The following is a 25852-nucleotide window of genomic DNA, read 5'->3' as shown; positions in this document are numbered from 1 at the left end:
ACACCATTCACCACAATACCTTGGGCCCAACCATCCAGCCAGTATTTCAGCCACCGTACATCAATCCAAACCATGGGCAGCCAGCTTCTCCATGAGAGTGTTGTGGGGGACAGCATCAAAGGCATTACTGAAGTTCAGGCAGTCCACGTAGACAGCCTTTCCATCATTCACTATTCAGGTCACCTTATCATAGAATTAAACCAGGTTTGTCAAACCAGATCTAGCATTCATGAACCCATGGTGACTGAGCCTGGTTCCCTGGTTGACCTTTAACTGGTCTATGATGGCTCCTGAGATTATCCATTCCATAACCTTCCCAGGCACCAAGGTGAGACTGATAGGTCTGATTGTGATATCATAAGTATCTTGCCCATTCTACCAGAGACTGTAAACTTTCCTTTCATTCTTGAGTTTCAGCCAAAGGTCTCTGATCAGCCAGTCTGGCCTCCTTGACCATCAGCTCATCTGTGACTTGGGGGATGGTCAACTCCTGTACCTTTAAAATAAAGTATTCCCAGTCTTCATGGGTTTCCACACTCTCCAAAACTACTTCCCAAGGGATCCTCTCAACCATGGTCCTAAAGAGGTTAAAGTCTGCACTCTGGAACTCCAAGGTGATAGTTCTGCTGACTCCCCTCTGTGATTCAATGAGAAACCTAGCATCTCATAATCACTTTGCCCCAGATGACCTCCAACCTTTATATCCCCCACAAGACCTTCTCTATAAACAAACAGCAGGTTTGCTTCCCTTTGTTGGCTTCTTTACCAGCTGTGTCAGGAATTTATCTCCCACACACTCTAGGAACCTCTGGTACTGGTACTTTCCCTTTCTGCTCTATTATAAATCCAGCAGATGTCTGGGAAGTTGAAGTCCCTCACAAGAACAAGGGGGAGAGACCTTGAGACCTCACCCAACTGTCTTTAAAGTGTCTTGTCTGCCTTTTCATCCTGGTTGGATGGCTTGTAGCAGACTCTCGTGATAATATCAGTCTTATCGACATTTACTTTAATTCTGATCCATAAGCTCTCAACCCTATCATCACCATCATTAATTTCCCTACATTCACATTCTTTCTTAACATAGAGGGCTACACCACTGCCTTTCCTGCCTTGCCTATCTCTTTTGAAAAATCAGTAGCCATCCATCACAGCACTCCAGCTGTGCAAGTCATTCTAACATGTTTCCGTGATGGCAACTATACCATAGCTTTACGACTTCACAAAGGCCTTGAGCTCCTCTTGTTCACACCATGCTAAGTGCATTGGTGTAAATGCACCTGAGCTGGGCCTCCTTTTAAGTGGCAGTAGCCCTAATACACCTCATGACCATACTCAGGTGTCTCCACAGCCACCAATCTCACGCCAGCCCTCATGTTCTTCCTACAAAAGGGTGAGTCATCCTCCTCCTTTACCAAGACACAAGACTGTCAGATCTCACTAACAAATCCCTCTCCTACAAGCACTGGGACATTACATACAGGCTACATTCTAGTGACCCCTGCTACATCCCCACCCTCTTCGTACCTAGTTTAAAGCTCTATCAATGAAACTTCCCAACTCCCATCTTAAGACCACTTTCCACTGGTGGGAGAAGCTACTCCTATAAGTTGCCATCAGGCCTGGTCAAGTACAGAGAAGAAGTCAAAAAACCCAAACCCCTGCTGGGTACAGTAGGCTTGGAGCCAGGTATTAATCCATTGGCCCATCATATTTAGACAGACAATATTCCCTATAACTGGAGGGATAGAGAAGAACACAATTTGTGCTCCCAAGCCCTTTACCTGTCACCCCAAGGCTCTGAAGTCCTTTTTCATAGTCTTTAGGGACATTCTTCCTAAATCATCACTGCCTACTTGAAACAACAATAGGGGATAGTAATCTGAGGGACAAATTAGGGGAGGAACTTTCCTCCTTACATCTTTAACATGAGCTCCTGGGAGGCAACAGATCTTGTGTAGAGGGTCTGGTCTACATACTGGCTCTTCTGCTCCCTTCTGCAGAGAGTCACAAATAAAAATGACCCATCATTTTTTGATTGCTGATGAGGTTTTATGCTAAGTAAGGTCTAGTTAGACTTTGGTAACACCACCAATTGGGGAGAACCGTCATCCCCACCATTGTCCAGTTGTCCCTGCAGAGCACTGTACCTGTTCTGCAGGGGCAACTGGGGTGGCAGGGGTATCTCTGGGGGGGCACCTGCTGAGGAGTGGCCTTTTGCCACTGCCCCAAACCACCCAATTCTTCACTGTTATTGCTCATCAGAGGGGAGGATGGGGTATTCACTGCAGCAGGAACACTGTCTGCCTGCTGGTTCCCTTCTGTCACCAGCTTCCAAGGTGGCAGAGGGTAATGTGCTCCATGTGGAGCCTCAGCTTGCTGCCAAGATCTTGGGGCTGATAGGGTTTGGCGCCACCAATCAATTTCCCTCTCACATTCCTTTATGTTCCTCATCTTCTCCACCTCCTCTTTCAGGTCAATCACAAGCTTGAATAAGTCACTTTCCTGGTCACATCTTACACAGGTGCTCTCTCCCTCACCTAGCACTGCCAAGGCCAGGCTCTGTCACTTAATACAGCCAGAGACCTGCGCACTAGCATCATCTTGACAAACTGTATGGTTCAGCAAACACATTTAGTTTAACAAGATCAGGTGCTGGATTATATACCTAGGATGAGGCACTGCTGGAAATGTGTACAGACTGGAAGGCAAGAGACTGGAATACATCGTCACAGAAAGGTATTTGGAGATTGTGGTTGAATCTGAGTCAGCAGTGTGCCTAGGCAGCCCCACAGGGTAAATTCTACCCTGGGGTGCATCAGGCCCCGCACTGTCAGCCAAGAAGGGATTGTCCCAGTCTCCTCTGTGCTGGTGCTTCCTCCACTGTGTGCTGTTTTCTGCACCACAATGTAAGAATGACAGAGACAGCATCCAGAGGGCTAGAAAGATGGTGATGAGTCTACAGTGCAAAATGTATGAGGAGTGGCTGAAATCTATTAGTTTGTTCAGACCAGAGAAGAGAAGTCTGAGGGGAGATTTCATGGTGGGCTACAGTTATTCATGAGAGAAGAGAATGTGTAGGCACTGATCTCTCTGTTGACAGAGATAAGACCCAAGGGAATGGCATGAAGGTGTGTCAAAGGAAAGTCAGGTTTGGTTTCAAGATTCTTCACTGAGAAAGTTTTTAGGGACTAGAGCAGGCTTCCCAGGGTCAAGATCACAATGCCAATCCCACAAGAACACCAGATGCATTTCAACAACACTTAGAAATATGGTTTGATTTGAATTTTGGGTGATATTATGTGGAACCAGGAGTTGGACCCCAACATTGTGGGTTCCTTCCAGCTGAGAATTTTCTATGATTCTATGTGAAATATGTTCAGTTTTACAGAATTTGCCTTTCATGCACTTGATAAACAGAGAAAATAATGGATTTTTCTTTTCTGCCTTACTGCTTCCAGTTAAACTGAGAAATTCCATTCCTTGAAGAGGGTAACAAGATCTATATAGTTAATGTATAAAAGCTGTTCAATCATCTATCATGTAGCTCAACATTTAATCTTCTCAGAAAATATGTTAACTGACAGATAACAAAAACCTTATATAACACTTTATAAACTGTATTTTAAATCTGAAAGTATGGATGTGGAATTTCATTGTTTCTATTACATTCCAGCCTTCAAATTACAAGTTCAGAGGCTCTCGATTTAACAAATAATCTTAACTTTCTCAATCTAATCCATGAGTTCATCTGCTATCAAATAAGTACTAAATTAAAAGCTAAAGAAGAAAAGTCTGTGTTGTGCAAGTATAATAACGGCCCAGTAACGGTTCAAACAGGATATAAAAATACTTTCACTAAAACAGAATAGCATAATCTCTTACAGTAAGCTCCCACAAGGTTTCAGCAAGACATTGCAATAAATTATATTTGGAAAGCAATAATTAAGAATAATAGAATAGTACAGAAATTTCCCACTGAAAACTATTATTGACTGAGAACACTAGAGAAAACCAAAATGTTTATTCCACAGTTCAGATAAACAGACAAAGAAATACCCTTTATATTATGAGTAAAATGTTGCAATCCACTATAAGCAACATAAATTTATTTTATATGTAGCTATTCTCATGCATTCTTCAAAAATATACATACATTGATAGATATTTAAATTTCAACTCTATTTCTTCATTTTGTTGACAATTTCAAACTGCTACCTGCATTTTTGGCTGTTAATCATGTTTCCATTTTGTGTTTAGCTCATAAAGCACTAAGCTTTTTTTCCAACCAGTCTCCACTGTTTTCTACACTTCTATCTTCTACACGCTTCACTTACATCTTCAGTATTTTACCATCAAGCATTTGCTCCCTCCTCTCACAAGCTGAATTTTCACCTACTGTTCCATTGCCCAAAATTGCTGCACTGTGACCTGTTTTCATCTATTTGGTCTTTTATTTACTGTTCCTTAACTTTTCATTGTAAGCTCTAGGCTCCCCAATTTCCAATGGACAATAGGGCTTTTCCAGTTCACTTACCTATAAAATAGATAACTTCAGATAGGTGAGATGAAGTACCCTTTAGCGGTATCTTATTCCATTACTACAAATGGATTTGAATAACCAGTTAGTGAAAATCACAACTTATAGATAGCTAAGTTAGATACTATGAAAACCAGTCATTTTCTAAGATTTACTGAGTCATCTCGTTGTATACTAATATATGAAATCTTAGGTAATAAGGTAGAAAGCAAGAGTTTCCATTATTATGTTCTAGATGTCACTCTTGCATGCGAAGAAGATGCCAAAATTGGAGTTACAGCAGCACTTAAAGATTCTTCACTGCCAAGTATCATGCTTGCTAGTCCATTTTACAATTAAAATAATGCATACTTAAAATACAATTACTAAATTTAAACATTGAGAAGGGAGATTACTTTGCACAGCTGTCCAGAATGTAGCTTGTCTTTCACATGAACTTGCCCACCACTATGCTGTGCTAACATACATTGTTTGGTCTACATAAACATTCATCAAACATAGATGAATGTCAGTGGGTGCCATTTTTTTCTTCATAAAGAAATGCAGTGGCACACTTTTGCTTCACATGCACTTCTAGAACAGACACAGTTTTGTCAGAGTGCCCCTCTACAACCATCTGTTACCTGCCAACAAAATGGAATAGAATACTGGTGAGAAGGTTCAACCTCTGCTGCCATACCACAACAATCAACTTTTTATATCGTGAACAAAAATAATAAAATAGGAGGCAATATTTTTGGAGTAACTTTCTTACTGGAGTGAACTTATCTTCCAACTTTCTTCACTGGAGTGAACTTATCTTCCATGAATCTCTCCAGACTGCTCTTAAAGTCACAGAAACTTTTATAATCATAGTATGACCTGGGTTGAAATGGACCTCAAAGATCATCGAGTTTCAAGCTCTCTGTCATGGTTAGGATTGCCAACCACTAGACCCAGCTGCCCAGAGCCACATCCAGACTTGCCTTGAATCACTCCAGGGATGGATCATCCACAGTCTCTCCGGGTAACTTGTTCCAGTGCATCACCACCCTGAGTGAAAACCTTCCGCCTAGTATCTCACCTAAATCTCCCCTGACTTAGTTTAAAACCATTTTTCCCTTGTCCTGTCACTATCCACTCATGTCAATAGTCATTCCCTGTCCTGCTGATACTTTCCTTTCAAGGATGGAAGGTCACAATGAGGTCTTCCCAGACCCTTCTCTTCTCCAAGAGAAACAAACCTAGTTCCCTCAACCTTTCCTCATAGAAGAGGTGCTCCAGTCCTCTGATAATTAAGTGGCCCTCCTCTGGACCTGTTCCAAAAGTATCTTTCTTATGAGCATTTCTTGTGCTCGAGGGCCCAAGGCTGGATGCAATACCCCAGATTGGACCTCACAAGAGCTAAGTAGAGGGGAACGATCACTTCCCTCTGCCTTCTGGCCACCCCTTTTTTAATGCAGCCCAGGATATTGTTGGCCTTCCAGACTGCAAGCACTCACTGCTGACTCATGTCCAGCTTCTGGTCCACCAGGACCTCCAAGTCCTTCTCTGCAGGGCTGCTCTCCAGGAGTTCTTCTCCCAGTCTTTAGAAATACCTGGGATTGTCCTGGCCCAAGTGCAGCACCTTGCACTTGGCTTTGTTCAACCTAATTAGTTTTACATGTGTCCAATTCTCCAGCCTGTCCAGGTCCCTCTGTATGGCTTCCCTACCCTCCCATGTACAGACTACACCGCTCAAATTGGTGTCATCTGCAAAACTGCTGAGGGTGTACTCAATTCCATCATCTATGTCATAGATGAAGATGTTGAAGAGCACCAGTCCCAAGACTGACCTTTGGGGAACACCACTTGTTACTGGCCTCCACCCACACATAGAACCATAGACTGCAGTCAGGCAACCATTTCTTCATCCATCAAATAGTCCATATTTCAAACACATGCCTCCAATATAGGGAGAAGGATGAAGGGACGGACCATGTCAAAGGCTTTGCTGAAGTACAGGTAGATGACATCGACTGTTCTTCCCATGTCCACCTGTCAGTAAACGCTCAACATCTAAAGGAAACCTTAGTTGTTCCAGAAAGATTAATCAAATGTAAGGACAGGATGTTGTATGTTATTCATATCAATGAAATATGCTGGTAGAGAAGAAATATTTTAGAAGTTTACCTTTAATTTCAACGAAAACAAATAAAACTATTAGTTGTGCCCTGACAGATATAATTATCAGTCTTGATATGTAAAACATTTTATGAAGTAAAGCCAACTGTCTTTATAACTAAAAATAGAGTTATACGATTCATGGGATCATCTAGTTTGGAAAAGATCTTCATGATCTTTAAGTCTAACCATCAAACTGACCTACAGGTCTCTACGTGTATAAGATTGTCCACATTACATTGTGAGTTAAGCTTTTTTTTTTTTTTTAAGTGAAGTGAAATAAAATTTAAACTGAAATAAGTAAATCTGTTTTGGAAAATAAAACAATGAAAATAAGATAAACCTATTTCTGAGGCCTACCTTGTTATCTTGATTTGTTTTTTCTATCCACAGTTAACTTCCCAGCACTTGAAACATAAAGTGGAATAACACTGTAAAGAGAGATATTATATACACATAAAGCTAATAAATATACATATATTAAACAAATGTTGAATTATAGACTGTTAAAATAATACAAAATATAATATTTGAAAACAGAATATATCAATAACAGCAAAAAAAATCCTGACTCCAACAATCTTCTTCCTAAAGACAAATATTTATTTTTTATTTTCATATGAAACACAGAAACAGTGAAATTTTACCCATGTCATGTATGATCACGCTGTATACTGCATATTGAATGAAAGCTCTTGTTTGTATCTTTAATTCACAACTCCTCACTATTCACTTCTAAATTATAGTGACAAAAAAGGCACAAAGTTATGCTATTTCTTACTAAGTTGTTTATTTTGATGTGAAATGTCTGCGTATATATTAAAACAATATAATGTGTATAAAAATAAGAATTTGGAAATGTTTTCATTGTAAACATATCAAAATAATTGACATTAAACAAATAAACAACAACAACAAAATTCCAACAGTACCTTGAGAATTTTAAGACTTAAAAGACAGGAAGAAAATATTCCCTAAATTGAGGTATGATTCTCCTATTTACCATACCATGAATCAAGAATAACTTATCCAATTGTGCCACTGAAGTTATAATCAATGTGAACTGAGATCAACACTGCAGTGTATACAGAACAGAGCTTTGGTAGAAAATAGGCATTTAGCAAACACTACTGTAGGTATAAAACTTTTCCTCTAATTCACTTGAAAATATTCAATTCTTCCTTATGAAACATAAATGAAGAAAAAAAAAAAAAAGTAGAATGGTGATTAAAAGCAGCTCTTAATTAGAAAATGTTAGGGGATGCAATTTCAGAACAGCAGTTTTAAGTCCAGACATATGCTTCCACCACAGGAGCCATCCCAGTGTCTGTTAACACATGAAGAAAATTCATTATTTAGCATCATAAAGATTTCACTGCTCATTTCCAATAAAGTCTACAATATGAAACCCAGAAATTTGTTAAGAATTACTTTTATGTATAGTGGTATACTTTTTGTGTGTGCATCTATTTTTCTAATATGTATAGCAGGCATACAAATATATTTTTAACTAATTGATTTCCATGTTTTGAAGAAGCAGAAATACTAGACTTTCAAACTTACAGTGTAATCATTTGTGTTTCACTGCTAGCTATTTTAATCGATCTGCTTGGATTTGTTTGCATTTCTTTTCTCCACTCCAGGTTTTCATGTTTTCCATGATTTTTCTTTGTCTTATTTCCAACCCCTTTCTACCCCCTTGCTAGAGTTTTCTCCCATTACTGGTAATCTTTAATTCTTCTTTCTTACAACTCTGTTTCTTCTTCTACTGCCTTATTTCTTATTAACCTGTGATGTTGGTTATCAGCTTTTCTTCATTTCATCTCCTCCATCTTTCTACTTACACTCTAGTTCTCTAGTGATAATTAGTATTTAGCTAATTTTCCTTTTTTTTTCCACATCCTTTCCTGATCATGAAGAATTTCAAACAGAAAAAAAAAAAAAAAAAAAAAAAAAGAAGTCTTTATTTCAGCAACTACCTGAAAGAAAGAAAGATGAAGAACAATTAAGTTTTGCTCAGTTTTGTATTTGGCTTCCTGGGGAATGTGGGATAAAGAAAATATTGCTGTGAAGTTGTTGCACTTTTTGTTACTTTGTTTTACCCTGTAATTCTGAATTCATATAAAAAATATACATCTTTCTGAAATGCAGTTTGTAGAATCAGTCTTGCAAACCAGCGCGTATGTTTCACAGTCTCCATTTTATTTGATCTTTTATGTAATGCAGTTTTCATAATCACATCTTCCACTGGAAGTGATGCAAACAGAACACCAACAAAATCAAACCAGGAAGGATTAAATAAGTATCTATAATCTTCTACACTGGTAGTATGTCAGTCTTTGTGAGATTCTTTTCTTTTCCATATGAATATTGACAATGCATAACTATTTTTTTTGCTGAAGTAAAACACAGAAATGCTATGGTACATTTTTTTTATTTGCATATGTCTCAGAAGTAATTTTTATTATAATTTATAAGAACTTATTATATTAGTGTATGAAAAAAAAGTCTTGTTTTGGAAACGTTCCTAAACAGAACAAAAGAAATGCAAATCGTTGATCTCTGTGTTTAAATTTTAGGGATGAAAATATGAACTGGGAGAACCCATAATTAATAATAATTAACTATAGAATAAAATGAACAAGTAAAAATGTGTTAGGTCTAGCAAACCCGTGGATTGAGGCAGGTTCATTTCTATAAGGTAGTCTCTCATTCTTTCCATCTTCCATAACCCTGAATCAGTACAGTTCATTTTCCATTTCTTATCTGTACAACTTACAAGATTTTAAAAGCCATCCGAGATGTAATTCTGACTCTATATATATAATGTGAAAGATAATAGTTTTTTTTCTCATGGCTCAAAGCTGACTTTTTGAGGCATTTCTTGATATAAGACTCTCGTTTGTCTAGGAGGAGAGTGGTTGGTGTTGCCATTATGCAGGTATCATTTTGCGGACAGTTCTACATCTGAAAGCATTTTTTTGAAGCTTTTTGCCTTTGAAAGGGAATGCTCAGGAGTGTTTTCTGACAGAAGATCTTGTGTGTGAACAAATAACTAGTATGGGAGATGGAGGAATGATACCATTGTATCCAGTGAATGCAAGATACGACTTGATATTTCCCTGCTTCCTCTTATCTTCTGTCAAGGCTGAGAAGATGGGAACAAAGAAGTTCCTACTGAAGTCCACAGACTGGAAGCTGCCATTCCACGAGGATGCTGACTGAACCACTTTGGACTTATTTATAAGTTTGTACTGTCATTAAGAAGAAATCATGTCAATCAAACAACACAACTTCCTGCGACACATTGCTGGTGAAGATTGACATCTGAACGAGAAACACTGGATCCCAGTGGTGACTATATGTCTCTTGCTCCCTACAACAACACTTTGCTTTTACTTCCTATGCCTTTTCTATTACCTATCTTCCCTTTCCCATCTCCCTAAGCAACTAGGATTTGTAATAAACCGGTCAGGCTAACATTTGACCTGTTGTGTCTTAATCCTGCCATTGGGTACATATATATCAAAAGAAGCTTCTCTCCCTCCTATTAATTGGAGCAAGACAATAAAGTTATTAAACTTTCAATTTAACTTATTCAAGCTTATTTACCCTCCTTCTCTAGCATACCTCTGTCACCTTTTGCTGTGCCTTTTAAACATTATCACTAGCTGTCAAAGCTGGCGTGAAATAGCTTGCAAGGTTTTTTATGCTGATTTTAAGAAATGAAAAGCATTGGGCATGTTATTTATTCAGAGCTTAACTGCAGCAAAATATAGTTTCTAGCAGTTCAGTATCCAGAATGCTTCCTAAGTTGTTCTGAGGATGTGCAGCTGGGATACTAAAATGTTGTAGATATGAATGTTGGGCATTGTATCCATCATGAAGAACCTTAGGTAAGCAAACCTACTGTGAAATATGTCAAATTATGTCAGTTAAGACAAAACGAATCACTATCATTATTGATAATGACAAACTTAATTCAGTAAGCATATATCTTCCAGATTTTAAATCCTTTGAAGTACAGTATTTCTAATTTACCTAGAATTTTGTTTTGCCAATGACTAATTTAAACATGCATCATTTTCCTCTTTGCGAACAGGGAGAAAAGATCACAATTTTGCACTGGATAAGGAGCCAGGAGCAAACTTCTTGGATGACTACATTATTATAATGTACTGCAATTTCATTGCAGTTCCATTGCATTGCAATTTCTCAGTATTTGACCACTGCAGAGCATAATGAGACAATAATTCACTATAGAGCCTGAGGAAGACATGATCACATTTCAGAAAATTATCTTCACCACAGATGCACCACAGAACTTTCACTTTGAATAGACCAGTTAAAAAAAAAGATGAGATTTGGACAAGCTCAGACATGAACTGTTTATATATGAAGTGATTATTCTTCCATGTCAATTTTACCGTTAGGTTTCATCTTAATTTACATCTCATGCTGAATTTCCTAGTATCATTTTTGAAGCCAGAACCAAACAAATAGGATTGTTTTGGCCATCTACTTGTATAATAAAACTTACTTATAATGATACTGATGATACATAGTCCAGAAGCCACATATCTCTCTCTCTCAAAAAATAAATAAAATGAAATGAAATAAAATAATAAAATAAAATAAAATAAAATAAAATAAAATAAAATAAAATAAAATAAAATAAAATAAAATAAAATAAAATAAAATAAAATAAAATAAAATAAAATAAAATAAAATAAAATAAAATAAATAAAAAATATTCAAGACAATTAGAAATATGAAAGAATTTACACCAAGCATGTACTTTAGAAACTGTTGTTTCTTATTAAATTTCTTTTTTAGTCTAAATTTTCTTTTGTTTTTTCTTAGTTTCACAAATCAGACAAACCCACTCCATGGTAGCAATAGTGTCATCTGTCTTAGTAAACAGCTGTAGAGTAGAAGGTTAGTGGAAGTTGATCCCACGTGTGTCCTATTCTCATACATCTATGTCATCAATTCTGTTGATTTATTCTGATAACTTGTGTTGTTTTTGTGATAACATTTTGCATGTTTCCAAAGCATTGGAGATGGAGATGGTATCTCACACCTAAACCTGATTCTTAGAATCATAGAATCACTGAGGTTGGAAAAGATCTACAAGATCATCCAGTCCAACTGTCCACCTGTCACTAATAGCTCTCTCTAAAATGCCTCTCAACACAGTGTCTGAATGTTCATAAGTTCATAAGTTCATAAGTTCATAAGGTTGGAAAGGACCTATAAGATCATCTAGTCCAACCATCCTCCTATCACTATCTCTACCCAACTACTAAATTAAGTCCTTTAGCACCTCATCTAGACGCTTCTTGAACAGCGCTAGGGATGGTGCCTCAACCACCTCTCTAGGCAGGCCATTCCAGTGCCTGACCACTCTTTCAGAAAAGAAATGCTTCCTGAGGTCTAATCTAAATCTTCCCTGGCGCAACTTGTGGCCATTCCCTCTCGTCCTGTCACTACTTATCAGGGAGAAGAGGCCTACCCCCTCCTCACCACAACCCCCCTTCAGGAAGTGGTAGAGTGCAATAAGGTCTCCTCTGAGCCTCCTCTTCTCCAGACTAAACAATCCCAGCTCCCTCAGCCGCTCCTCATAAGACTTGTGCTCCAGGCCCCTCACCAGTTTTGTTGCCCTTCTCTGAACACGCTCCAGGGCCTCAGTGTCCTTCTTGTAGTGAGGGGCCCAAAACTGAACACAGTACTCGAGGTGCGGCCGTACCAGAGCTGAGTACAGGGGGATGATCACCTCCCTGCTCCTGCTGGCTACACTATTTCTAATACAGGCCAGGATGCTGTTGGCCTTCTTAGCCACCTGGGCACACTGCCGGCTCATGTTGAGCCGAGCATCAACCAACACCCCCAGGTCCTTTTCCTCTCTACATTCTTCAAGCCATTCTGCCCCAAGCCTATAGCATTGCATGGGGTTATTGTGGCCAAAGTGCAGGACCCGGCACTTGGTCTTATTGAACCTCATCCCATTTTGCTCAGCCCAGCTGTTCAGCCTATCCAAATCCCTCTGAAGGGCCTCCCTACCCTCAGGCAGTTTGACACATCCTCCCAGCTTTGTGTCATCTGCAAACTTACTGAGGGTACACTCAATTCCCTCATCTAGGTCATCAATAAAGATATTAAACAAGATGGGCCCCAAAACTGACCCTTGGGGGACACCACTCGTTACAGGACGCCTGTTCTTTATGTTCTTTAAATACCTCCAGGGTTTGTGACTCCACACCTCCCTGGGCAGCCCATTCCAGCACTTGAACACTCTTCTGGAAAAATACTATTTCCTAACATCCATTCTGAATCTCCCCTGGTGCAACTTGAAGCCATTCCCTCTAGTCCTATGACTAATAACACTAGTGAAGAGGTTGACCTCCATCTGACCACAACCTCCTTCGGGTAGTTATAGGGAGCAATAAAGGTCTCCCCTGAGCCTTCTCTTCTCCAGACTGAACAATCCCATCTCCCTCAGCTGTTTCTCACAGGGCCTGTGTTCCAGATCCTTCACTAGCTTGCCATTCTCTGGACACACTCCAGGGCCTCAATGTCTTTCTCGAAGTGAGAGGCCCAAAAACTGAACACAGTACTCGAGGTGTGGCCACATCAGTGCTAAGTACAGGGAGGCTATTACTTCCCTACTCCTGTTGGCAACACTAGTACTGATACAAGCCAGGATGACACTGGTCTTTTTGGCCACCTGAGCATACTGGCTCATGTTCAGCTGAGCATCGACCAATACCCTCAGGTCTGTTTTCTCTATACAGTCTTCCAGCCATTCTGCCCCAAACCTGTAGCATTTCATGAGGTTCTTGTGGCTGAAGTGAAGGACCCAGAACTTGGTCTTGTTGAACCTCATCCCAATGGCTTCAGCCCAGAGATCCAGCCTGTCCATGACCCTCTGTAGGGCCTAACTGCACCCAGGCAGATTGACACTTCCAGACATCTTGGTGTCATCTGCAAACTCAATGAGGGTGCACTCCATGTCCTCATCCAGGTCATCAAAAAATTTATTGAAGAGGACAGGCCCTAGTATCTACCCTAGGTGGACTCAACTCGTGACCAGATGCCAGCTGTATTTAACTTCATTCACCACTTTCTGAGCCCAGTCTTCCAGTCAGTTCCTTACCCAGCGAAGAGTATACCTGTCCAAGCCATGGGCTGCCAGCTTCTGTAGGAGAATACTGTGGGTGACAGCATCAAAAGTTTTGCTGAAATCTATGTAGACTACATCAACAGCCTTTCCCTTATCCACCAGAAGGGTCACTACATCATAGAAGGAGATCTGGTTGGTCTAACAGGACCTGTCCTTTAAGAATCCATGCTGGCTAGGCCTGATCCCTTGACTGTCCATTCACCCATGCCATGGGTGAAGTAATTTTTTGTTGATATGACAGGTAAGACCTTCTGCTTCTGTTGACTTTCAAATAAAAAAGTGAAAGTACAGAGTTAAAAACAACTACCGTTACTGATCATGCATTACTGCTACAATTACTCTTTCTGACCTTTTTACTTCTGTCCTTTTTACTCCTCTACTTAAAACTACTGCTTGAAATGAAGGCTTGTTAAAATCACTGAAGATTTGGTACATTGGTTATGAAAGTCATCTGCCAGCCTTCTTCCTCTATCTTTCTGCTTCCAAAACCTAACTGTATGATTCAAAAAATGTTTTGTGCTTGTTGGCTTATTAGTTTTAGGCAGAGGTGGGTCACCTCGTTACTGCAAAAGAGAAGCTCACTGAGTATCTCAAATTCTGCTCATACATTGAGTTCTTGTTATTTATAAGGCCAGCACGATCCATCAGCACTCTTCTATATTGATCTGGGGTGACCATGATGCTCTTTCAGTACTTGCTTTTTGTTAACTTTCTAAAAAAGTATACAGTTTTATACAGTTTTAGAATGTACACAGGGGCTTACAACAACTTACAATCTGTACTGAGACCTGTCCTGAGATAAAAAATATACCTACAAAGAGCTGTGAAAAGATATGATTTTGAAAGAACTCCCCTTTACATATTGCAAAAATTAGTTTTCTCTGTTGTCAGAAGTTGATAAAGAAGAATTTTTAATAGAATTATCCTAAAAAAGAAATGTCACCTATCTACATCTTACATACCTTACATCCTTCCTGTGAAGGACATCCTACTAGTTGCAAGAGCCTTCATGTCATAATTTCTCAGTTCTTAAGTTTCGATTCACCATGTCTCAAATGCATATGAGGTTTTACTCTGTTTTGAATGTCACAGTGTCAGAGACATCTACCAAAAATGATACTGTTGATTATGTACCTGGAAAGCAGTTGCACATATCTGCCATAAGGCTTTGCAAAGGCACAGAATTTTGATGCTGATATGCTTGATAGCAAATACATAGTGTTTGTAACGGTATGATGTAGAGTTAATAAATAATTTAGATTATATGCTTCAGCTGAAGTCAGTGATATTCTGAATTCAAAATGCTACAGTGAAGAAGATAAAGCTCATAATTCCAAATCTGTTTTACAGATGCAATGGTTTTTATCTGGAGACATTATTTTCCACAAATTGCTGTCAACCATGCCAATATGAGTATTAATGCCTGAGTTCCATTGAAAAAAAAAAAAAAAACTTTTTTTTTTAATAGCATTTCTTTGAAATAAATTTGCATCTGAGAACAGAATTTATCCAAGTAGATATAAAAGCATGTTGTATTTGCTTCAAAAGTTGGAAAAAATTGCAAAAAATTGTGGCTTTTTTCGTAGTGTAAACTCAGCTACAGTCTTGCTTTTATCAGTAGAATAGATTCTATGTTTCACAGAACACTTATTAAATTATTAAATACTTTTCACACAAAATATTACTGAGGTCTAGGATCCAAGTTTTTTCATATAAAATTTATTTTTTACATGGATGAAATGCATCTGCTCTATTTACATGTCTAGTTAAATAAATAAATAAATATCCTATGAAAACTATCATGCTTGTAGCATTACAAATGTACATAAAATATCCATATAGCATGGAATTGTTAATTACACAGGATTATGTGTTGTCTCTGATACAAAGCCAGTTTGCATTATGCTTATCAGAATTATGCTTTTATTCTTCTCATCTTGGAAATATATAGTCCTACTGATACTTAGAGCTGTGTCAGGCATGTTTTTCTCTCATTTAACTATGTTAAATGACTTCTGTTTGCTATTAGTCACATTTCTGGTCTTTATCAATGATTAAATAAATTGAATTTAATGAAATTACAAACATATCAATGTAAAATTTTTTTTATTATTTAATAATATGAATAGAAAATACTTTAACATATTCATAAAGAAAAGCAACTTCAGTGGTAATAGTAATAATACAAGTAATAAAATTCTTAACTAGAAAGAAACACATAAAAAATAAAAATAAATAAAAATAAAAAGATAATGGCTAACAACATTTCAGGCTCTACTGGCAGAATCAGATCCCAGATGCTAAACACTGAAAGATGCTTATTCCAAGACCAGCATCTGGTACTTTGGCAGACTCCATAAGCAATTTTGTTTTACAGCTTTAAGTTGCTCTAGGTCTATTACATGGTTAATCTGATGGGCTGACTTGTCCTCCTGGATGCCATATGCCAGCAGCTAGTGATGCAGTCAACTGTTTACCCATTATAATTGTATTATAAAGCCAGGTTAAAGATCTGCTGAAAATTTTGCACTTTGCTACATCTCACCAATTGAGCTTATGACAGTGAATGACTTGCATTCAAAAAATGCCAAAGAGCTGGCAGGAAAGACCATCAAGAGCCAGGGTTGGCTGAGAAAATGTGAACCATGTATTTTTTTGAATGAGACCACTGGATACATAGTACATTCAGAAAGTGCTGGGCTTTATTAATCTTTTTGAATGCACATTCATGTACCATAAACTAGAGTGCCAGAAAAATGTAAAATGCGTGTCCCAACTAATTCTGACTTGGGAAATAAGAGGAAGAAGAAACAATGCAAGACAAAATGGAGCTCAGCTTTTCTTCTGTATGAATGTGTTTTCACAGGGAGAAACAAGCATTCTTTCACATCATCATCAGTTTCAGTAAAAAAAACTTCTTAGAAAGAGTGAATTCACACAGTACAAGTTACTAATTTCTAACAGTTGCATTTCCTGTATACTTAAAGCCTTTCAAAAGTAAATAAAAGCAGAAGCAAACAAATAAACAAACAAAAATTAAAAAGTGGAATGTGAAACCTCAAAATAGGAAGAACAACAATAGAAGGTATTAATATCTTATTCTGACTAGGTACGGCAACTTATCAAACTTTTTGCTATTATAGTAACATATCTGATGAAGGTCAGCTAATACTTTCTAAAATATATTTGAATATATCTGAATATGTCAAGTACCTCTGTTATATATCAGAGGGAGAGAGATTTTAACAAGGAATGAACCAGTTATTCTGAGAAGCTGTGGAATTAGCTCCACTGCTGTTGACACCAATAGGAAATTAAAATTTTTACTTTGGATCAGTAATAGATGAAATTTTTTATTCCATGCAGTCTCAGTTTAGTACTTTTACAAATCAAGATAAGTATTATCTCATAATCAGTTACAGCTGAAGTTCTGATCTAGGTTGTCTCAAAATTATTTTTTTACAAGATATTGACTTTCATTCAACTGCCTTGCACAAGATTTCTGAAAAGTAATTGTAGTGTCCTATTCCTTGTAACTATAGACTATTAAAGATCATGACACTGAAATTGTTCTCAGCTTTATTTAGATTATGAGACTATTTACTACCACATGTGCATTACAATTGTCATTTCCCACTGCTTTACTGTTATATTAACATGAAGTATTTATGATACAAATTTTAGATTATGGGCAAAGCCATACTAACTAGCTGCTAGTTATTTAAAAATAAAATTGCACATCTTGAAATGAAGAAAAACAAACAAACATACAACAACAATGACAAAAGAATAAAATAACCAACAAGTTATTTGACTAACAGAAGTTATGATGAGAGTTTTTCACCATCTTCACATTGCATAGTTACATTTACACTCTGACAGAAAAGGTGGAATCTCTGGTCAAAGTTCTTCCTAACACTGAGGCTCTGAGACCTTTTTCTTTTGACATTTCCCTAGCTCTGAATAATTCAACAAGTTCATGCTATAGTTTTTCATCCAGTGCTGCAGTAATTTCAGTCTCTCAACTACTTGCATTCCAGTTTTCACAAAAATTCCAATATTGTGGTGTATTTATGGTTACTTGTAACAAATTTGTCTGAAATTAACCAACAAAATCAACAACAAAAATTCTCATTTAGACAGCATGTTTTCCTTCCTTCCTTCCTTCCTTCCTTCCTTCCTTCCTTCCTTCCTTCCTTCCTTCCTTCCTTCCTTCCTTCCTTCCTTCCTTCCTTCCTTCCTTCCTTCCTTCCTTCCTTCCTTCCTTCCTTCCTTCCTTCCTTCCTTCCTTCCTTCCTTCCTTCCTTCCTTCCTTCCTTCCTTCCTTCCTTCCTTCCTTCCTTCCTTCCTTCCTTCCTTCCTTCCTTCCTTCCTTCCTTCCTTCCTTCCTTCCTTCCTTCCTTCCTTCCTTCCTTCCTTCCTTCCTTCCTTCCTTCCTTCCTTCCTTCCTTCCTTCCTTCCTTCCTTCCTTCCTTCCTTCCTTCCTTCCTTCCTTCCTTCCTTCCTTCCTTCCTTCCGAATTCCTTCCTTCCTTCCGAATTCCTTCCTTCCGAATTCCTTCCTTCCTTCCGAATTCCTTCCGAATTCCTTCCGAATTCCTTCCGAATTCCTTCCTTCCTTCCTTCCGAATTCCTTCCTTCCTTCCTTCCTTCCTTCCTTCCTTCCTTCCGAATTCCTTCCTTCCTTCCGAATTCCTTCCTTCCGAATTCCTTCCTTCCGAATTCCTTCCTTCCGAATTCCTTCCTTCCGAATTCCTTCCTTCCTTCCAAATTCCTTCCTTCCTTCCAAATTCCTTCCTTCCTTCCAAATTCCTTCCTTCCTTCCAAATTCCTTCCTTCCTTCCTTCCTAATTCCTTCCAAATTCCTTCTGAATTCCTTCTTTTCTGCATGATGTGGGTTAATGTAAAGGCTATAAAGCTCCCTTACGATGTATGGATAAGTTATGGAGATATTTTCAGCTACATTAGAAGTTGAATGATTGAATAATGTAATCTAGGATGAATGCTAAATACTTACCAATATGATGATTTTCCAAAAGTAGTACGTGAAATAATAAAGTAAAAGCTAATCTTCTCTCAGCAGCACAAAGTACTATCATCAGACAGATAAAACAGTTAGAAATCAGAAATTTTGATTAATAATTCTAGGTTTATATATTTATGAATGGTGCCGCATATGCCATATTGTACAATTGAGCAGGCAACTATTTCTCTGTATTATATCTCTCACTCTGCCTTCTACTCAGACAGAAGTTTATTTCTCTAATACTAGTCCTTGGTATCTCATGAAAAAGGCTTCCATGTTTTGCTAGTATTATCTATCAGTAAAATAAAAAATCTGAATCTTTAGAATTAGGAACTTGATATTTTTGCAATCTTTTATAACCTTGCAGTTCAGAGGAGATATTCAAAATGAGTAAATAAAATGCTTGGGTAATTTTTTAAGGAACTGCAGAAGCTATATGGAATGAGAAGAAAAAGGAAGGAAGGGTTAAAGTGAATGAAATTTTCATGAAACACATTTCAGAACATTCACAGCAACAGATGTTGCTAACAGATGAAGGTTGTATGTAAAGGGACATAACATGCCTCTTAAAATTCTTTTCATCCTCTTTCCCTTTCTCATGCTAATCCTTGGTTATGCAATGTTTCTGTACAGTTTCTTCAACTTTTATTTATTTTTTTTACCAGACACAGAATACTTGCATTCATACAGACACAGCATAAATATAATTTTCAATTTGAGGGTGTTTGTGCAATAAGTTATTAAACTTAGTTTTACCCAGATTGGATGCTTGAAGTATGCATCCAAATTCAGTATTTGAGAACTGCACATTTACGGGACAGCAGTGACACTACTCAAGAATCTGAGCATATTCTAAAAAGTTTCACAAAAATAAAATGTTCAAGAGTCATATAAATTATGGTTTTCAAGACTTCTTTTTCTTAATCCTGGTAAACTCTTCCTTTCTTATTGTACTATTGTACTTCAGGATATGATAAGATTTTCCACTCTTGTCCTTATTTCACACTGAGAGGATTCTGAATAGTGAGTGCAGTGAACCACATAGTTCTTGAGTTTGGTTTTTATTTTATTTTATTTTTAGCTCCCCATTCAAGTAATTGAGTAAATATACTTCCCCTGAAGATTACAATGACTTGTTAACTTTTGGATAGAGTGTGGATTGATTTTTTCTTTCCTTATTATAAAAATACCAAGACATTAAATTGTTTCCTTTATGAAAAATCACAGTGATAGAAGACATGAGTACTTTGTTGTGATAAGTGTGTTATAATTGAAAACAATGATTAGAATTATAGAGTTGAAAGGGACCTCTGGAGGCCATCTAGTTCAAATCCCCTGCAAAGAAAAGGGACATCCACAACTAAATCAGGTTGACCCAGAGCCTTATCCAGCCTCAATGTGAAAGTCTCCAGGTACAGACCATCTGCCACAACACTGCACAAGCTGTTACAGTGTCTTACCACCCTCAATCTAAAAGATTTTTTCTATTATCTAGTCCTATAACTAATCCTATACAATCTATTTTGTTTCACTACAAGAGAAATTCAGCTTACTGCAAAGGACCAATGTTGGATGTAGGTACTGATTGACTCCAGCACAAGTGTTATTATAAGGACCTGTTTACATCTATAGCTTTACTCAAAATTTACTCACACTGAAGAAAGGGAACCCTGTACACACTAGACTCCAGTAAGTCTATCTTTCCACATTTCTACTTTCTAGACATCAATAAACTGAGTGCATAACCCACTCTATTCACCTCGGCTTTTTTTGTTGTACATGAAGGTACATTGATGAATGAATAGGGCAGTTCTAGATAAACATTTAAGAAACTGTGGTAGCAAACTTCCATGATTTTTACTTCTCAATAATACAAAGAGATCCTGGATGAGGAGAATCGTAGAATCGTAGAATGGTTTGGATTGGAAGGGACTTAAAGATGGTCTAGTCCCAAACCCCCTACTGAATGGAGACATCTTCCTCAAGTCTGGGTTGCTCAAAGCCCCATCCAGCATGGCCTTGAATGCTTCCAGAGAGAGAGCATCCACAAACTCACTGAGCAACCTGTTGCATTATCTCTCCACTCTCATAGTAAATATCTTATTCATAATTAGTCTAAATCTACCCACTTCCAGTTAAAAGCTGTTTCCCCTTACCTGGCAACTACAAGCCCTTGTAAAAAGTCCTCCCCTCAGTGGCATCTTCAGGTACTGTAAGACCACTATGCACTTGCACTATACACTTGCACAGGATCCTGCACTTTGGCCACAATAACCCCATGCAATGCTATAGGCTTGGGGCAGAATGGCTTGAAGAATGTACAGAGGAAAAGGACCTGGGGGTGTTGGTTGATGCTCGGCTTAACATGAGCCGGCAGTGTGCCCAAGTGGCCATAAAGGCCAACGGCATCCTGGCCTGTATTAGAAATAGTGTAGCCAGCAGGAGCAGGGAGGTGATCATCCCCCTGTACTCAGCTCTGGTACGGCCGCACCTCGAGTACTGTGTTCAGTTTTGAGCCCCTCACTACAAGAAGGACATTGAGGCCCTGGAGCATGTTCAGAGAAGGGCAACAAAACTGGTGAGGGGTCTGGAGCACAAGTCTTATGAGGAGCGGCTGAGGGAGCTGGGATTGTTTAGTCTGTAGAAGAGGAGGCTCAGAGGAGACCTTATTGCACTCTACCACTTCCTGAAGGGTGTTGTGGTGAGGAGGGGGTGGGCCTCTTCTCCCTGATAAATAATGACAGGACAAGAAGTTTCACCAGGGAAGATTAAGATTAGACCTGAGGAAACATTTTTTTTCTGAAAGAGTGGTCAGGCACTGGAATAGTCTGCCTAGGGAGGTGGTTGAGGCACCCTCCCTAGCGCTGTTCAAGAAGCGTTTAGATGAGGTGCTAAGGGATTTGATTTAGTAGTTGGGTAGGGATAGTGATAGGAGTATGGTTGGACTAGATGATCTTGTAGGTCCTTTCCAACCTAATGAACCTATGAACCTATGAACCTATGAGTGACTCCAGGGATGGGGCATCCACAGCTTCACTCGAGAGTCAGTGCCAGTGCCTCACCACTCTCTAAAGAATGAAATTCTTCCTATTGTCTAACTTAAATATTCACTCTTTAAGTGTGAATTCATGCCCCTTTGTCCTGTCAGGAACAGACAATGTAAAAAGTCAGTTTCCCTCCTGCATATAGGAATGGAAACCATGGTGTCACTAAAATCTAGGAATAAAACTAGACAACCTGAATGACTTGTTAGAAAGCTGAAATTACTTTATTGCAAGTTAGGGTGCATAGGAGATCATTTCCTCCCAGTATGAACATCTGCAATCAAAAACACACATTCTACCTAAATTTTAACATGTTAATATTCCTATGATTTCCACAAAGTAGCCACCTATTCCTAGAACTGCTGTTCATACTAAAAATCTAATACTGCGTTATAGGTATGAAGAAAATGATATAATCCAATTGTTGCCTACAGTAAGTAATTTATTGAGCAAGCAATAAACGAGCGAAACAGCGCTGGGCGGCCAGGAGTTTCTGCTCCACCAGAGGCATGCAATGTGGGACTCCTGTTCCCTCTTTTTATTGTCTCTTATCTCTGCATTCATGTCTCATCTTTCTCTTTCTGGGCTGCGCCAGCTGTTACTAGGGGGTCTTTGCCTCCTGGTGATCAAAATGATGAAGGCCATATTCTTCCTCAGTTCTGATCATGCGCACTTAAGAGGAGATTTTCACTTATTTTTCTTTTACAGTTTCTTAGAAGGTCACTGCTATCAGTTGTTCATTGTCCAGGTGTTAGAACTAAGCTCTGTGGCTCCAATTTGCACAAACTACAAAGCTTCTGGACAAAACATCTATATACTTATTTTGAGAGTTCTACAAACTACATTGTTCTCAGAAAAAGAAAAAAAAAAACACTGAAAAACACTGACACATCTATCTCGAGTCGGTTTGATTAACAAGAACAGAACTTATTTTTACCACAACTCTGCATGTTCTTTCTTAATTTGAGATTCTGGCAAGGGGTTTTTGATGGTCATATCCAGGCAAAAGACCACATGTTACATAAGCCAGGTCCACGCATGGTCAAAAAACTATTTACAGAAAATATGGCTGATGACTAAGTTTTTAGATTGTGATTCAGCATAAGACTTGTTGTGGCATCTATTGTCAACCTTAACAGGGTACAGTTTATCAGTTACTCAAAGTTGAAGTGTTGAGTCTCTCCTTTTAAATTTCCATATGTTCTTACCTAGGATCAAAAGCTTTTCCAGGTTACTACAGAGGTGTTTGAATTAAGTGTTGATAGTCTTGAATTCGTTGAAGCTGTCAATGGTGCAAATAGAAAACTATGTCTTATTTGTTATCACATAATCATGTTCACACAGTTGGCATACTATGATTGCTGGCTATGAGTTTTTTTATAGAAAGAATCAGTAAGGTGAGCAGTGGAGTGTCTATGTTAAGAAGTGGAAAGATTGTGAAGAGCTGCCTCCAAGAAGCAAACATGATATGTCTTGAGAGCTTGTGGATTAAAATTAGTGATCAAACAACTAAAGTACATATGGTGATAAGGATCTATTCCAGGCGGCATGATCAAGGGAAGCCTTAAGGAGGCCTTCTCGTTTCAGCTACAAATGACATCACATTTGCATACTCTCATCTTGATAGAGAATTTCAACCAACCAGATATCTGCTGGAAAAACAGAAATCCAGGAGATTCCTGGAATCCATTGAGATTATATTCCTGGCCCAGGTAATTGGCAGAACAAGCAGAGGTGAAGCGTTACTGAACATGGTACTCATCAATCCAGATGAGATCACTAAAAAGATCAAGATCAGAGGCAGCCTGGGCTGTAGTGATCATACTATGGTTCATGGCCTCAAAAAATATGGCCCTGGTAAAGACCAAGAGAGAGAAAGAGAGAAAGAATGACCCAGAATTTCAAGCGAGGGAACTTCTAGTCAGTTATGAAATTACTGAGTGAGATCTCCTGGGAAACTTTCCTTAGGATATAGGATTAGGACAGATCTGGCAGACAGCTTTCTGAGAACAAAGGAGTGGTTCATCCTATAACATAAGAAACCAACCAAAGGAGGAATTAAATCATCATGGCTGAGCAAGGACATCATGGGATAAGAAGCAGGGACCAGAGGATAAGATGGGAAAGTATAGGCAGTGGAAGCAAGAATGGGTGCCCTGGGAAGACTATATGAATGCCATACAATTGGAACTGAACTTAGAAAGAAACGTGAAAATAAATAAACAAACAAACAAATAAATAAATAAATAATTGTGGTTTATTTAGATAAATTGATAAAAAGAGACTGTGGAAGGAGTGTGTATCTCCTCTGAAAAATGAGAAGGGAGAGAACCAGCTTCAACAGACATGGGGAAGGCTGAGCCAAGTATTTTGTCTCACTTTTTACTAGTAGCCAGGCTTCTCATGCCTCTCATGTCCTTGAAACTCCAGGTGGGGGTCAGGGGAACAAAATTCCTCCCTCTGTAGTAGAAGAGGAAGTCCAAGACCACTAAGTGAAGCTGAATGTGTAAGGTCTATGGGACCACAAAGCACGTATCCCAAGGTAATAAAGGAACGGGCTGATGTGGTTGCCAACTCACCATATTTAAAAATGGCTGTAAGGTAAGGTCCTTATCATTGAAAATGGGAAGCATCTCTCCCATTTTTAAGAATGGGAGAAGTAAAGAGTCAGGAAACTACAGACTAGTGAGACTCACCTTTGTTCCTGGGAAGATATCCTCCTGAAAGTTACATTAAAGCATATGTGAGACAAAGAGGAGATCCAAGACAGCCACCATGGCTTCACAGAGTGAAGATTGTGCCTGACCAATTTCATGGTCTTTTCTGATGGAGTGATTGCATCAATAGATAAAGGAAGAAGACTGATGCTATCTACCTGGAATTTTGCAAGGTCTTCAATATGGTCCTGCGTGACATTCTTATCTCCAAATTGGAAAGGTGCTGATTTGAAAGCTGTTCTGTTCAGTGGATAAAGTGTTGGTTGGATGGTCACAAACAGAGGATTGTTGTCAACAAATCTATGTCCAAGTGCAGACTGAACATAAATGGTGTTCCCCAAGGTTCCATACTGGGACCAGTGCTCTTCTGACAGGGATAATGACAAAGACAGGCAGGGTAAATGGAACTACATGATATCTAGTCTATCTTCCCACCTATTCCCACCGCAGCCATCCTATGATTTTCTGATGACCTCACTTAGAAAACTCTAAAATATCATGTAATTTATTGTTTCATGTCGTACTTCACTGTCCTTATGACAAGGGAGAATTCTCCTGCTGGTTTGAACAGGATAGCTATTATCAGCTACTCTTTCACCATGAGCAGAGAGTTTCTATACATTTCTACTGGAAAAAAAAATAGTCTATCTGTGTGAACAGCTATAGTTACAACTAGATACCGATATACCAATAATTAAGTCAGAGTTGCTTGCACTAATAGGTTTTTACATGAAAAATAATAGAAGCTATTATCCAAATTTAGATCCTTTGTGTCCCCTATTTTAAGCTCAGATAAAAGCATATGGAGTCACTAAAAAATTCAGAAATCATGACATTCCTTCAGTACTATAGTTTCAGTGAGCATGAATTCCTGCACTGAACACGTATGACTGATCTACTGTGTCATATTTCTTCCACAAAAGAGCACTGCTTAGCCCACCAAACTATAAAGAAATTATTTAGTGTCCTTTCCAAAGAAATTTCTGTGCAGGGCATAAGTGAAGAAAATATTGTATATCAAGGACTCCTGAAGGCTTTTGAAATTGTAAGACCTTAATGTCCTTGGCCTGCAGAAGGCATAAATATGGCTTGTGGCTTAGATACTGAGATAGAGAATTTTCAGATCTTAAATTGTTGGTGAGAAAATGTCACTGGATAAGTAGCAAAAACTCCAACGGTGTATTTCTGTATCTTTGCAAAAAAT

The 25852-nt window shown here is 38.4% G+C and overlaps 1 protein-coding gene across 1 annotated transcript in view; it reads right to left on the bottom strand.

The window, feature by feature from the left end:
• Window positions 1-2137: 2137 nt before the first annotated feature.
• Window positions 2138-25852, bottom strand: part of MACIR (macrophage immunometabolism regulator) — a 523245-nt gene continuing 499530 nt past the window's right edge. The window contains exon 3 of the mRNA XM_065744228.1: window positions 2138-2152. The gene's annotated coding sequence lies outside the window, so the exon portion shown is untranslated. The remainder of the gene's footprint in view (window positions 2153-25852) is intronic.

Source organism: Cyrtonyx montezumae, unplaced genomic scaffold, assembly GCF_038088225.1.
Source record: "Cyrtonyx montezumae isolate F1298 unplaced genomic scaffold, pur_monq_1.0 scaffold_30, whole genome shotgun sequence".
Taxonomy (NCBI): Eukaryota; Metazoa; Chordata; class Aves; order Galliformes; family Odontophoridae; genus Cyrtonyx; species Cyrtonyx montezumae.
This window is presented reverse-complemented; position numbering and strand designations above follow the sequence as displayed.